Genomic DNA, 14952 nt, shown 5'->3' with positions numbered 1-14952 from the left:
AGTGTGAAAATGAGTCCATTAATTCAGTCCCCTCCCCTGTGTTCCCCCCAGCCCTCCCTGTGCCTGTTGTCTCTGTTTGTTAGCGAAATGATTCCTTCTGTCATGTCAATGGCAACATTATCATATTCTCGTTGCCTGGGAAACCAGCGCTGAGAGAAACGACTTCAAGCCTTCACAGTGTTTGAAGCTGCTAAACATGAAAGGTTATCCACGGTGCTGCGAGACTTGGAATCCTGACATATCTAAAAGGGTCTTATTGTTGGGATCTTTGTTTTTCTGCCGATCTGTTCTCTGAGAAATTTCCCTTTTGGTTGTTTAATAGATTCGGTCTTGTGCAATTAGCACATGATAAAGTATCATGTCCAATTTAACCCAAAGTGCAAAGATCAAGTTTTGACCTCACCATTTTTCCTTTGTGTGATCAGACTATAAACACGTATTTAATAATAGACTGTTTTAATGTACTACTTTCTAATAACAGGCAATTTCATTTGAATTTCTAAGGCATAATTAAAAACCTTCTAAATGGTCTTTTTATATCACTTATAGGCCATTAATAAGAACAATGTTTACGTTGTCAGGTTGTGACAAATCCCTGTAGTGGGTGTTTTATACAAAATTTTTAATCACACCATCAAAGCAAAGATGACTGTAGAGTGTCATATATTATTAGACGCCCTACATGGCTTATGCGTTTTAACCACTGCATACAAGTAATGGAACCAAGGTGCTTATATACAAAACAATCCAGGCCATGACCTGATTCAACATGGGGGCACAGTGGGCCACTCCCTAAAGGGGTGTGTGCACTTCTAAATAGCTACAAGAGGTGAGTAAGAGGACAGGCGCTCTAACAAAGTGTAATCACCCTCAGTATTGTTTTCTAATTCACTCTCAGCACCGCGCCAGGTGGTGTTGGATAGGAAGGATAGTGTGGGCAGGTGTAAGAAAATGATATAAAGTATTTATTTTCCCTCTATTCTTTTTGTCTATGTATGTATGTATATAGATAGATATATACATATATAGGTGTCTGGACAAAAAGTCTTAGGCACACGAGGGTAAATGGATTCATGATCACAGTGTTTCTAAAATCCTGCACTTGATCACCAGCTCAACACATTTGATAACTTTTGTGGTATGCACTATGTGGTGGATGTTCCTAGCAGACACAAAAACGCATGAAATCACAGTCCATCCAATGAGGAGGATCCAGTTCCACGTCTTTAGCCCGGGCTCCGTGGAGAGTGACAGTTCAATCCGAGTGGAACCGCCTGTCCTGGATTTCCTGCCCGCTCCCGCTGCTGCTGGTTGGCTACATTGTATCAGTTCCCACCACGGCGCTCATCCAGAAACGGTGAAGACGGAGGAATTAACCTGGATGGAAAGCTAGTCACTGTGGGATTAATCGCCAGACGGTCGCGTGAGAGGACTGGACTTGTACTGGTCTCGAGGCGGCACCGATAAAATGCCCCGCGGACTCGGTTGTTTTCGATGTGGACGGTATCTCGAAGTATGATGGCACAAGTCCAGTGAATCGCTGGCCTCCCCTCCGCTCTTGTGTTGGATGTCTTGGAGAGTGCGCTGCCACTGGTTTCTGGTGCTTCACAATTTTTGAGGTTTTTTTGTAATTGAAGGCAGTTGCTCTGATCTGCTGTTTGTGTATGGAGTGCGCACCACCATGGGCAGACCGGGTACTGGGATAAGATTGGCTAGCTAAGTCGGTAAGTTTGTCTCTTTTTCTCTTTTTGTCTTTTCTCCGTGAATGCAGCCACTCGCTAGCCTTTTAACGCTAGCCTTGCGTGCGGACGCGCTGGCTAGCTTTCCACCGACACAGCATGCAGCAGCTAGCCAAGCCTGACTGCACTCTGAGCTCATTGTTTCACTCTGCCAGCTAGCCTACTCGTCAGATTAGCTCATTACACACCAAGCTAAGTTAGCCCAGTTAGCTTCTTGAACTTCAACTAACCTATAAAGGTGTAACATTGTAACTTGACCTGCTTTCATCCACAAGATGCAGTAGCTAGCCAGTACAGTTGGACTTGAGTACACGGGTAGTAACAGTCAGTTATAACCCCGGGGAGACGCGTATTGATTGTTGACTGCCTGCAGTAGCAATTTCCCTGTAAAGCTGAATCTAAGGCCACACAATGTAATGAGTAAACACGAATTGGACGGAGTCAAAGGTGCAGATTCCAGCAGTGTGGTTCTTGGTGTGGTTCCATAGGTACTGGGGAACCCAAGGGCTTCCTAAGGGATAATACGAGCCCTCTGATTTCTGCTGCTGGTGTCACTGTAAGAACAGTTTGTCAGACATTTGTCTTAATACCCAAAACTTGATCTTCTCCTGAGAAACTTGGGGCGACAAAATGAGCGAATGAAGTGAACCTTCTGACATGGGAAAAACAAATCTGTGGCTTTCCTGTGTAGATTAGTCTGATTCTTTTTGTTGGCACACATTGTTGGGGCTGTCCCATCTCAAGTGAAGTGAGTCATTCAATTAAAGCACATCTATCTTTTTATAAGAACCCTGTGATCTTATCTCAGTCAGTAGAGTAAGAAAGTACCTCTTTAAGTATTGACTAAAAAAGTCAGTTAACGTGTTGGTCTTTTAGTAAAGATCTCAGATTTGTTTTGAGTGCGATAACAGTGGTCCAGTTTAAACTTTTCTTCAAGAATTTTGCTGATATTTCACATTCCCCATAATGGAGCAATGTTTATCAACAGTTGAATTTTCTGTCTCCATAGACAAAATTATGAAATTTGGTTTTAATTGCCATTGTGCAAGGAAGCTTGAAGGATAAAATTGTCAAAGATTTCCCTAGCTCAGTGAATCGCTGCCAACAGTTAATCAGTTACCATTGGTTTTTCACATGTCATATTTGTTGTGTTTCAGTTTTACTAGTGCAACCGCTTAGTGCTTAACACGCAACTCTTAATGTCTCCAATGTGGTGTGACTACATGAGTGGAGAAATAAGCAGCGTTGGAACTGTTAGTGTGTCTGGTCATTGAGGTTATCTGATGCTTAATCACCTGCTTTCAGTGTCATTTATCCAGATTATGGCGCTGACAAAGGAGGACAACTTTTAAAATTTGTCAGCCCATCATATTATTTGATCCTAAAGGCCTTAATCATTGCTGGGTATTGCTGTAGGTACTTTTAGATATCAGTTAGATCACTTTACACACTGGCACCTCCATTTTCCAGGGTGTGGCAAAAACTCCGGTGACACTTATATTAGAGTGTGGAATCACCCTAGACACAATTGTAGCAGCACAGCATAGTACTGTTAATCCACTTTGTTCCAGTGTATCATGCCATAGAAATGACTGATTTGCACCACACACTGAGCCAGTGTTTGGTAACATGCAGCATATTTGATGTTCTACCAGAACTGTGGTTCTGTCATACTCGATATCTTGTCAAACGATCTGTCATAAAAAGTTGCATCAGTTGGGTTAATCAGTGTGAAAGCTTGGTATTTGGTCAACGTAGTGGGAGCCTAATGACTTCCAGTGAAGCAAAGTCAAGAGAGAAGACAAAACAAAAAGCTGTAGGAGCAAGCAATTAACATTTGGGATATTCAGGGTCTCTCATCCATATGGTGTCCATATTTGACTCATTTCATCAGTTTATTTGGCTAGTTAGAAAAGGCTATTTTGGTCTGAGAAACAAAGAGAAGATCAACTTTGCCTCTAGTGTTTATAAATGGTTCAGAATGTTTGGTCAGTATTGATTTACTACTGACTTCTTATTTTGATTTTGTATATTTTAATGCTGTTTTACCTTGTGACATAACACCAAGGTACTCAAAGTAATATAACAATGTCAAGCTTATAGGATTTCATGTTGACTTGGATTTGAATTAAAATGATATGGCTGGCAACATGGATATCAGAGCATTAGTGGTACTGTTCATAACTGTAGTACTCATTCAGAGCACACGATTGTTCCTTTCTATCTTTTGTAACATATTAATCTTTTTCACTGAGGCAGAGAGGTGCTTTCTTTCCAGTTCACTACATTTTCAAAGACAGTTCCTCTCTATCTGATTACCTTTTTTAGTAGTAATTTGTTCTAAGCCTTGTTGGCGCAGACCAGACACATTTATACAATCTGACAGAGCCATCAATTGTGAAGTGGAAGTAAAATTTAACACTCTGTGCACCACACAATAACACAACATTTTATACATGTCAGAGTGGGAAATTTGCCCAATGCTTGAATGAGTGCCTAGGTGAACATGAAAGCCAATTCCCTTGTTTACCAGTTTGATGTTTGCGATAACAAAGCTGCTAGGAAGCAATGTTTTTAAGTGGGGGGGTGAGGGGTTGCTATCTACTAACACTAAAAGCGACTAATGTATGTGATGGTGCTGCAGCTTTTCCTCAGATGTGTTTGTGTACATTTGGATTATTTATGGAATGAGCACTCCCCAGTACCTGAATAAAAGGAAAGTATTAGGATTCAAGGATGTACAAAAAAAACTAAGTGAAAGTTTTGTGTTAATTTTGTCCAGGGTTTTACATTTTTAAGTCAGGCTGGATATCAAAGGAACATTATAAAAGGAGAGAATTTAACAGTGTTTGCTTAGAGGTCCTAGGCATCAGATTAGTCCAGGACAAGGGGATTATCTTGGCTTTGTAAGGCTCCCATCATCTTACAACTGCTCACCATCTGATGGCAGACAATATTCTAAAGGTTGCTGAAAATGTGAAGGCATTATGGTACAGTAAAATCCCTTGAAGGAAGCCATTTAATTTTGTTGAAGGTTACTTTGGCAGATAATTAGAGCATTTACTAAATGAGAAATGCATGCATCCACTATTTCCCTTTGTGCAGTGGCGAGTCCGTGCTAAGCCTCACAGTGTAGTTGATGCTATTTGACAGGTTGAGATGAGATGTAGTGGGGCATCTTTGTAGTTTGAAACATCATACAGTGTGATTTATTTGAAGTGGGCCTCCCTGAGTGATGGGGGTTGGGCTTGTTTAAGCAGTGGTGAGAGAGTCTGTGGAAAAACAGCCTTACATAAGTGAACTGGTTTCCAGAGAGTAGTCAGTAGTTTAAATTTCAAAAACAAAAATTAAATGATCTACATGGTCATCTGCAATAAACAGTTACCTTAAAATAAAAAATCTGTGCATACCACAAAAAATTGGTAGTCTGATTTCACTATCAATGTTTTATGTGCCTTTTCCTGATCTTAGCCCTTTAGAGGTATCTCAGTACAAAGTGAAATTGCTATGATTAATAAACAAAGATTAATCAGAAACATTTGTAATAACCCTTTAAATCCTATGATAAAGATTTTTTTATTTTTTGGCCTTTCGGCTTATCCCGTGAGTTCAGGGTCGCCACAGTGGATCATTGTACGCATGTTGATTTGACACAGTTTTTAACGCCCTTCCCAATGGCAATGGGCTGTTAGGGGTTCAGTGTCTTGCCCAGAGACACTTCGACATATAGCCAGGGCCAGGGATTGAACCACTGACCCTGTGGTCCGTGGACAACTGCCTTTACCAACTGAGCTACAGCCGCCCCCCTTAAAGCCATTCTTTGGTGAAACTTGTCAATGTGAAATGTCTTAAGATTTTGTACAGTTGGTATCTTCATTCTTTCTTGTTATAGGTGCTTATACAATCTCCTGTTGTGTTTTTGTATAATGCTGTTGAATTGTCGTGCACTGCATCCAGAAAGTATTCACAACTTAACATTTACCACATTTTGTTATGTTACATCCTTCTTCCAAAATTGATCAAATTCATAATTTTTCTCAAAACCCTACAAATGATACCCCATTAAGACAACATGAAAGAAGTTTGTTTGAAATCTGCAATTGAATGAATATTTGTTGAAGCACCTTTAGCACCAATTGGCGACTGTGGCGCAGGAAGGTAGAGCGGTTGTTCAACAATCTCACAGTTGAGAGATTGGTCGACATGTGCTCTTCCGGTCACATGTCGAAGTGTCCTTGAGCAAGACACTGAACCCCAACTTAGTTGCTCCCGGTGAGTGTTGGCCAGCTGCATAGCAGCTCCCCCTTCGGTGTATGAATGTGTGTGTGATTGTGAGTGTGAATGGGTAAATAAGAAGCAGTGTAAAGCGCTTTGAGTGCCAATAGGTAGAAAAGCGCTATATAAGTGCAGACCATTTACCATTTACCAATTAAAGGCTCAACTCTTTTTGAGTATAATGCTACAAGCTTAGCACAACTAGTTTTGGGCAGTTCCTCCCATTCTTTTGCAGTTCCTCTCAAGCTCCATCAGTTTGGATGGGGAGCGTTGGTGCACAGCCATTTTCAGATCTCTCCAGAGATGTTCAATTGGGTTAAAGTCTGGGATCTGACTAGGCCACTCAAGGACATTCACAGAGTTGTTGAAGAGATGAACTGTCAATCCAGTCTGAGACACTCCCATCCAGAGCGCTTTGGAACAGTAGGGTGGTATTGGCCAGGTGGTGAGAGGTGCCTGGTTTCCTCCAGACATGACATTTGGCATTCAAGCAAAAGACTTCAATCTTTGTTTCTTTGAGTATTTTGTTTCTCATGGACTGAGAGTCCTTTAGGTGGGCTGTCATGTGCCTTTTACTGAAGAGTGGTTTCCATCTGTCCACTCTACCCTACAGGCCTGATGGTTGCTCTTTTGTAAGGTTCTCCTCTATCTCCAGAGAAATACTAGAGCTCTTTCAGAGTGACCATCAGCTTCTTGGTCACCTCTCTGACTAAGGCCCTTCCCTCTCCATTGCTCAGTTTGGCCGGGCCGGCCGGCTCTAGGTAGCGTCCTGGTGGTTCCAAACAGCTTCAATTTAGAGGCCATTGTGCTCATTGGGGCCTTCAATTCTGCAGTGATTTTCTGTACCCTTCCCCACATCTGTGCCTCGATACAATTCTGTCTCGGCGGTCTACAGACAATTTCTTGGACTTCATGGCTTGGTTTGTGCTCTGACATGCACTGTTAAGTGTTGGACCTGAACAGGTGTATGCTTTTCCAAATCATCTCCAATCAAGTTGTAGAAACATCTCAAGGATGATCAGCGGAAACAGGATGCAACAAGGCTCAATTTCTAGTGTCATGGCAAAGGCCATGTATTTTTGTACAAATAGTTTTTTTTCTTAAGAAATTTGCGTACATTTCAAACAAATGTCTTTCACTTTGTCATTATGGGGTATTGTAGAATGTTGAGGAAAATAATTAATTTGATCCATTTTGAAATAAAGCTGTAACATAACAAAATGTGGAAAAAGTTAAGCGCTGTGAATACTTTCTGGATGCACTGTACGAAGCAGTTGTGAGTGCAAGGCTGGACAGGACTTGTTCATCTCCAACAGAAAAAATTCTAGGTTTAAAAGCAGTGTTGAGTTAACAGTTTATTTGTTGCAGAAACACATCTAGTAGCACAGTATTGTTACTACGACCAGTTCCTGTCACTCAAAGTTACCAAACTAAGTGTTAATTAATGAAACATTATTATTTAACACTGCTTGTTGCAGTTTGTTTGGTTCTTAAAATGTAAAGGCACAGTAGGATGTATTTCTCACAGATCATGCTTTATTATAGTGACATGAAATATCACTATATTGCTTTTTCTGTGCACTGTATGGATGCCTCTGTACTATGAAAAAGCATAGGACACTTCTGGCAAAGTTATTATTTTGTATGGTCTACCAAATAAATTACTCTGAACTCTTGATATTTGAGAACATTGTCAAGTTGACTGCATATGATAGTTGTCATTTGAGCTGTAGGTTGTATTAGGCATCAACAAACATGCAACTAGGGGTGGGGCAGTGTGATGATGTAATTCACGTCAATTACGAAAATACGTATATTTATATAGCGTTAGTCGATGTGCTTCAACCAGGGCTCTAAATTAATTATATTCCTTTGCCCCAGCGAAACAAAGATGGAGAATTTTGGACAATAAAAAGGTTACCTGATAGTGCACACATTTAGTTGTTAATGGTTAACTAGAGCACTAAATTATAAATATTTGTGTTCTCTAATCACGGGATAGGAATTTTTCAAGACCCCACAGAGATTAGATCAGCTTCTGCCCTCTGTGGATGAGTGAGGGCGGAGCTCAGCCAAGTGTCCCTGTAGGCAGCAGAGAGGGAGCAGACCGCTCAGGTAAAGTCAAAGTTACTCCTTAACTCGACTGAACAACATCCGTGCTCATTCAAGGAGCAGCTATAAAAACGCTCCACAAATTAACAATCTATAAGAGGAAATGATCAAAACAGTCATTAAAGGATCCGTAACGGGCAGAAAAGTGTTAATTTCAGCTGTAGGGAAACAAATGTAGGGTAATAAAAAAAAAAAAAAAAGTTTCATAACATGCCGTTAGCAGCTAATTAATCAATCTTAATATCAGATTCTGTTCTAGCTGGTATAACAATTTGTTATGCTCCTGATTTCTCACCATCCAGCTCTGAAGACATAGATGCAGAAATAGGCTAAAGTAATAGGTGGGCTATTATGAAGTGATCTGGAAATCTACTGATAATATGAATATGAATTTTTAAAAAGTTAAACTGATATATTAGCTGTTATAGTATTTAAACTAAAGTAAACTGAACTGTTTACTGTGTATTCTATATAGACATTTCCATAGGTCAGTAAAAGGTTTGAATTATGCCCTGCAGTGCATACTTTTTCATATTTGTTTGTTTAAAGAGAAGATAAGATGATTGATGAAATATAAATGATTGATTTTTTTTTATTTTGAGTAAAAACATTTATTTATTAATTGTAAAAATAAAGACCTTAATTGGAAAATAATCTATAGTTATCTATTATTTAATCGATACCAAAAAGCGATTGGTGTCGCCCTACATGCAACTCTGCTTTAGTTTTTTTTTTTTATAGCATTGATTGGATTTCTTACAAGTGAATTGCCAATTGCAGCAGAAAAGAGCACACTTTGAGTGCTTGTTGAACAGTTGCTACTTTGCCAGAGACTGGTGATCCATCTTCTCCTGGGATGTGAGCCCAGGTTACACTCCACTCTCCCCCACATAAGCTATAAAGAAATTGTCAGCTTTTGTGGCGCAGCATGGTCTTGAGTGCTGCAGAAAGCAGTCTCATTTGCCTTGGGTTTGGATTATCATCGTCTGTGTTCTTGGTAAGGAAAGCAACATAAATGATCAATTTAATTGGTTTTGTTGCTGTTATAACAAAGCTCTGTCAATTTGCATTAGAATGATTTCCAGTGTGCTTTTAGTGCTGTCTTTGTTCATCCACTAATAAGCAAAACGACATCATATATAACTCTTGCTTCACTTTTTCTTTGCACTGGTGATCTTTCCACTGCACGTTACAGATGGTATGAATGGCTGATTGAATGTAAAGAAAGTGGTATGAAATTGTTATCTTTTAAATCTGCTCTACAGTAGATGTAGTCCATTACTTGGATAATCAAACCAGTTAAGTCTAGTGTCCTCAGATGCTATCAGCTTGATTTGTTTTTTTAAGCTGTAGGGATGTCACTGTCTTTTAAAAAGCGACATTTTTCACTTCGAGCTTAGTGTAGAGCATGAAAAGTCTATGAATATGTGCTGTGTGGGATTTCCTCAGAGCACATCAATACTGTATGTGGTGGCAGTGAGTGGGTGATTGTGAGGCAGTGTGCCCTAATCATACAGCAGAATCCACTTTCATCTGAAAAATTAGGAGAAACTTGTCTTACACAGATGAGACACATAATATTGACCAGTAAATAACAGAGCATACACAAATGACTAAATTGTAAACATTTTTGAAAGCAGTTATTAATTATTTTTCTGTACAAACTTATGTTGATGTTGGAAACATATAATGTGGAAAAGGATACAGAATTGTTATCTTTGTCTTACTTTGAAGCTTCACCTTAGAGATCACTGAAGTTTTGTGATTTCAGTCTTGCAGTGTTCATGGCCCGTTAATTTTATTGTGCATCGATAAGGAATTGACTGGGATCTTTGCAGGCTTTAGTAGTGTGATTCTCCAGGACAAAACAATAATATTGTGGAGCTAGTATATTAGGCGTTTTTTGTTTTGAGATGTCTAATAGTGGAAACATTACCAGAGAAATTGGTTACTGAATATATTATTGTTTTGCAGGTGTATAGAACTTCAAGTCTTAAATATCTCCATTAAATCTACCAGTTCCAAACAGTCACAATAGTCGCTTTTGGCATGTAGTTAGAGTAAATTGTATTAGGGGCCTTAATATTTGACAGTAATGGTTGGCCAGTTGCCCTTGGCAACCACATTTGGACCACTGTCAACCATTTTGTGTAGTCTGGTTAGTCTTTATGGTCCCTCTGTCCTTGGCATTAATTCTTGCGACTAGGCAAATGGGAGCACTGCTGTTGTGTTTTGTTGAGAATGGCAAGATACATTTAAATGATGTCAAGTAATTAGCCACATCACTGACAAACCAAGATGCAGTTTGCTGACGCTGTCACTGAGCACAAGCTACAGCTGTAACGAGTCATTTAATTGATTTAATCAAACGGTGAATAAATGACATTGTCCTGATAATTATTTTTAAATTTTGTTTTTGCTTTTTTTTTTCGGGTGGGGGGGGGGCGTTTTGGGTCAGAAAACACAAATGTTGCCAATGGTAATTAATTAAGTAAATGATCACGAGATAGGTTAATAATCTATATCTTTCATGTAGCCTATGAATGCCCAATAGCCACTGCAATTTTGATTATTCATACAAAAATCTGGCAACCTTGCAAGCCCAAACCTTTTTTAGACATGCCTTGTTTGTTGCTTGTTATAATCAAATAAGACACAAGTGGCAAATTACAGATTTGATCAGACTTCAGGAAGTCATTATCTGTCCCTGTTCATTTTCCCATGAATCTGACATGATGGAATGGGATTAACTTGTGTGGGTCATAAATTTATATTTGGAGACAGAGTTATTTGCTATCTTTACAACTGATGAATTTAAATCTGTAGATAACACAAAATTAGAAATGCATGTCAATCTCAGGAGTACAGTATCATAATAAAAGCTTTACAATGTGACCAGAGAATGTAGTTAATGAAACACAATGATGCTGAACAGATCGCACTGTGTAGCTGCAGGCAGCATACATTGATTTCTCTAGCTTGCCTGCCACTGCCATCGCTTACTGCACATTATAAAAACATCTGGATTGTCAACATTCGTCCAAACAGAGAAATAATTTTATTACTTTAACACAAGTGAACTGGACTGACCTGACTGGTTTGGAAAAGTATGGGTGGCTAATGTTTTACTCAACAGCTTAAGGCAAATGTATGCCTCTTTGTTAAGATGTTGTGGTATCTATGTTCAAGGCAGTGCAGGCTATATAGGCTAATTGGAGACAACAATTGTGCTCAAACAGTGTGTTATGCTTTGTGTTTAACATTTTTCCAGTCTTGGCAGTAGAACTTAAAACTAGATTATTTATAATATTTTTGCAACAATATTAATGAAAATATTCACAGTACCATAACATGTCACATTATGGCACATATGCAAAAATCTCATTATACAACTGTTTTAGTATTGTGACATGACCACATTCCTCACTTGGGGAGGAAAATTATCTTGATACGATATGACACAGCCCTAGTTGGTTGTGTATGTTGCTAGAGAAGTTGAACACAGAAGAACACTTGTTTCTTTTCAGTAATATTTGACAAATGTCAGCTTGACCTTGAAAATCAGTTCCTTTTCCAACCACATTCAGTAAATATAAATGTGAGGCAAAGCTAAATATTTTGTGTGTGTGAGATGCATGACATGGCCTTGTAAAATACAACACACGCTTCTGGTGAACTAGCATTGCCGCAACAATCTAGGGGTTAACGCCTAGGTTACAATAAATCAGTTCCAATGCTGTCTACTACATGAGGACCCAAACACTTCAATTCAGCCTTAGTCATATTAGTATAATAATGAAACAATTGGATCTTCCAAGAATGTTATGTATTAAAATAAATATGAATATGTAGGATCTTTGACACACACAATGCATGGCTCATTTAGGATTTACTTGTACCTAATTGTAATCTGCCAGAGAAAATGGATTAGCTGCTAGTATGAAAGGGAGCATATGAAGTCTGACAATCTACCTGTTTGCTTTGTATTTTAATTTGGCAGCCATTCTAAAATATGATTTATTGTTAGAGGAAAAGAAGACGGACAGGTGTGTGGAATAGGAGATGCAGATTGATAACTGAGTTAATGTTAGTAAAAATTAAAGGGAGAAGCAAGTAAGTTAATGGTCTTTTTACTTTTAGAGCACCTTACCTCTGACTTCGTTGATTTGTGTTTTTTGAAGGTGGATGCACACCTTGTTTTTCTTTTAATGGATCTCCAACTGGTCAGGGTGGCAGCAAATGTGTGAACGAGGCTGCCAGATGTCTGAATTAACTAACATTAGGTGTTGTTTTTCATTTTTAAGCTTAATTATGGTCCAAAGTAGACCATAAAGGAAACTAGTCTGTCTTTCTCTCCAAGGACCCCTGTGGTATGAGGGAAACTGTCCTTTGTGTACAGCAACAGACTAGGTCTAGGAGTTTAAGACGATGTAAAAAACAAAAAAAAGACTTCAGTTAGTCATCATTGGTGAAAAGGTTGATGCAAACATCTAGCACGCAAACATCTAAAACGCAATAGTCATGCTGTATTTGAGGAGAAACTAAATATGAAAACATGAAAGTACACAAGTCTGGGTTGATCACTGAAATGTAGCAGGCTTCCCTTTTCTTTTCTTGCACTTTCCAGCAGTTCAACTGCTGGCATTGATACAATGTGCAACTGTCAGATGTTGTCTACTTTCACATTTTTAGGAACCAAACTTTAGCTATATCAGGTGAAATTAACAAGCTGTATTTAACATAATATAGTAAAAGTACTTGATCAGCATCTAAGTGTTAGTAAGCTTTAGTATTTTTTCAGTATTTACATTTAGTAAACTAAATGTTTGTGCTTATGCCTGATACTGATACTATGTTTGAATGTGACACTTGCATTTCTCAGGAACAGATAACTACTGTAATTGATTCTGGAAAGCTAGCATGTGAGAGTGACAATGGCATTTGAAGCCTCGCTTGTTGACTGTGTCTCTGTTAAGCAGCTGCTGGAAGAGGGACAGGCAGTTATTTGAGGTTAATGGTTGTCCATGCCCTCTCTCTAGTTAGACATTCATATGGGAATACCTCAACTGTCCACAGTGCAAACAGTAGCAGAGTATATTAGTCACTTAGCAGTGGCCCGTTGTCTTCTCACAGTTAGATGCCTGACTTTACAGGAGCAGTGACACCATTGTTGTGTGTATGTACTTTATTAGCCAATGGGTCAGTCATGTATAATATAGTTGCTTAATAAAATATTCTGCGTGGATAAAACTAGTTTGAAATGTCCACAAAGGTTGTATCATTAGCTTGATAAATGCATTGTTTACAAGTGGATATTTCAATTTTCAGTAAGAATTTGCTGGAATCTTGCCAAGCAGTGTGCCTGTGCAGGAATGCATGTAATGAATAATACACAGAAGACTGAAAGAAAATACTGTCTATTCTACACACACACACACACACACACACACACACAGCACTGTTAAACAACTGACTGACTGCTCTGTAGCCTCAGGCCTCATCCTTAAACAGCTCTTCCATTCCCCTTTGTCAGTCAGTTAGGTTTTTACTTAGGTAAAAAAGCAAGCTACATTTACATAACATATTAATTGAACTTGTTTCTCCCACTATTATTTTTAACCAGGAAGCAAATGAGCAATAGCTTAAATTAGGTGTCAGTAGAGGAGAGAAAAGGGGAAGAGGAAATAAGTTTTGTTTTGTGGTTTTGTTAGTATAGTATAACCAGATAATTAGTTTAGCACTGTGCAATGACGGTGTTTACATTCTGTAAATATAGAATGGCTATTACAATTGGCAAAACATCTGGGGTGTAACGTGGTTGTAACTGTAAAGGAGAAGTCAATATTTTCTGTAATATTTTAACTAGGGGTTTAGCGATATAGTCTTAAAATTATATCACAATATTTCAAGGAAATTTGCGATAATTATATTTATGACAACATGGCTGAACAGTGACTTATCGGGGAATGCAGCTTGCAGACATCAGCATTCATTATTGCAAACAAACGAAGGCCTTTTTCTATCCATCTTTTTCTAAAAGGTACTGTCTGATATTTTTTGAGTGTGCTGCTTCTCCTGCCTATTGCCTTTTTTTATGCACATGCCCTGTTAAAGAAAGCTGATTAGAAACCTTTTTACGTGTATACATGTCACATACACATACACAAAAATAGGTGTTCTTGGGAAGAAATCTACCTGGCATAATCTCCATAATATTAAAGTTGTTGCCTTTTTAGTATTTAATAAACATCACATGCTCGTCTTCGCTTCGTTTTGTTGTAGCGCATGCTATGGAGCACAAATGGATCATAAGTCATTGAGTTGCTATTTCATTGATAATATCTGACATTAAAGCAGGAGTCATTACTGCTTCCTGGTTTCACTATCTTTACTATTTAGATGCCAAATATAGTATGATGTTGCATTGTTATGCAGATTAAACCAGTGCAAATGCAATATTGTCCAACTGATGTTCAAACCTCTGAAATATGTGGATCTGATGCTTCACCTTATCACAGATAATTATAAATTAAATGAATTTTTGACTCTTGGCCAAACAAAATGCCTGAAAATAATGCCACTTTATTCTGTGGGAAACGGTGATAGGTACATTTCACCCTATACTGTTATTGTCCAGATAAACGTAAATGTTTATAGGCAACCTTTACAAGAATGTCTTTATTCTAATTAGTTTGATATTCTTAACAGTGAATTTGTTCTAGTACTCTGCACTGTAGTTGTGCAACCAACTGCAAGTACCTTGATTAAAGAAATATTTCTGAACAGATCAAACAATGAAGCATCTGGTTTAGGCTTTGAGTAGGTG

At 38.5% G+C, this 14952-nt stretch overlaps 1 protein-coding gene and 1 long non-coding RNA gene across 5 annotated transcripts in view; one reads left to right on the top strand and one right to left on the bottom strand.

The window, feature by feature from the left end:
* Window positions 1-14952, bottom strand: part of LOC137119012 (uncharacterized) — a 30328-nt gene that overhangs the window by 5797 nt on the left and 9579 nt on the right. The gene's annotated exons all lie outside the window — the stretch shown is intronic.
* Window positions 1278-14952, top strand: part of LOC137118899 (zinc finger protein 609-like) — a 69498-nt gene continuing 55823 nt past the window's right edge. For 2 of the 3 annotated variants that reach the window (XM_067495802.1, XM_067495801.1), the window contains exon 1: window positions 1278-1724. The gene's annotated coding sequence lies outside the window, so the exon portion shown is untranslated. The remainder of the gene's footprint in view (window positions 1725-14952) is intronic. The other variant, XM_067495804.1, reaches the window with a different exon arrangement.

This window comes from Channa argus, chromosome 2, assembly GCF_033026475.1.
Source record: "Channa argus isolate prfri chromosome 2, Channa argus male v1.0, whole genome shotgun sequence".
Taxonomy (NCBI): Eukaryota; Metazoa; Chordata; class Actinopteri; order Anabantiformes; family Channidae; genus Channa; species Channa argus.
This window is presented reverse-complemented; position numbering and strand designations above follow the sequence as displayed.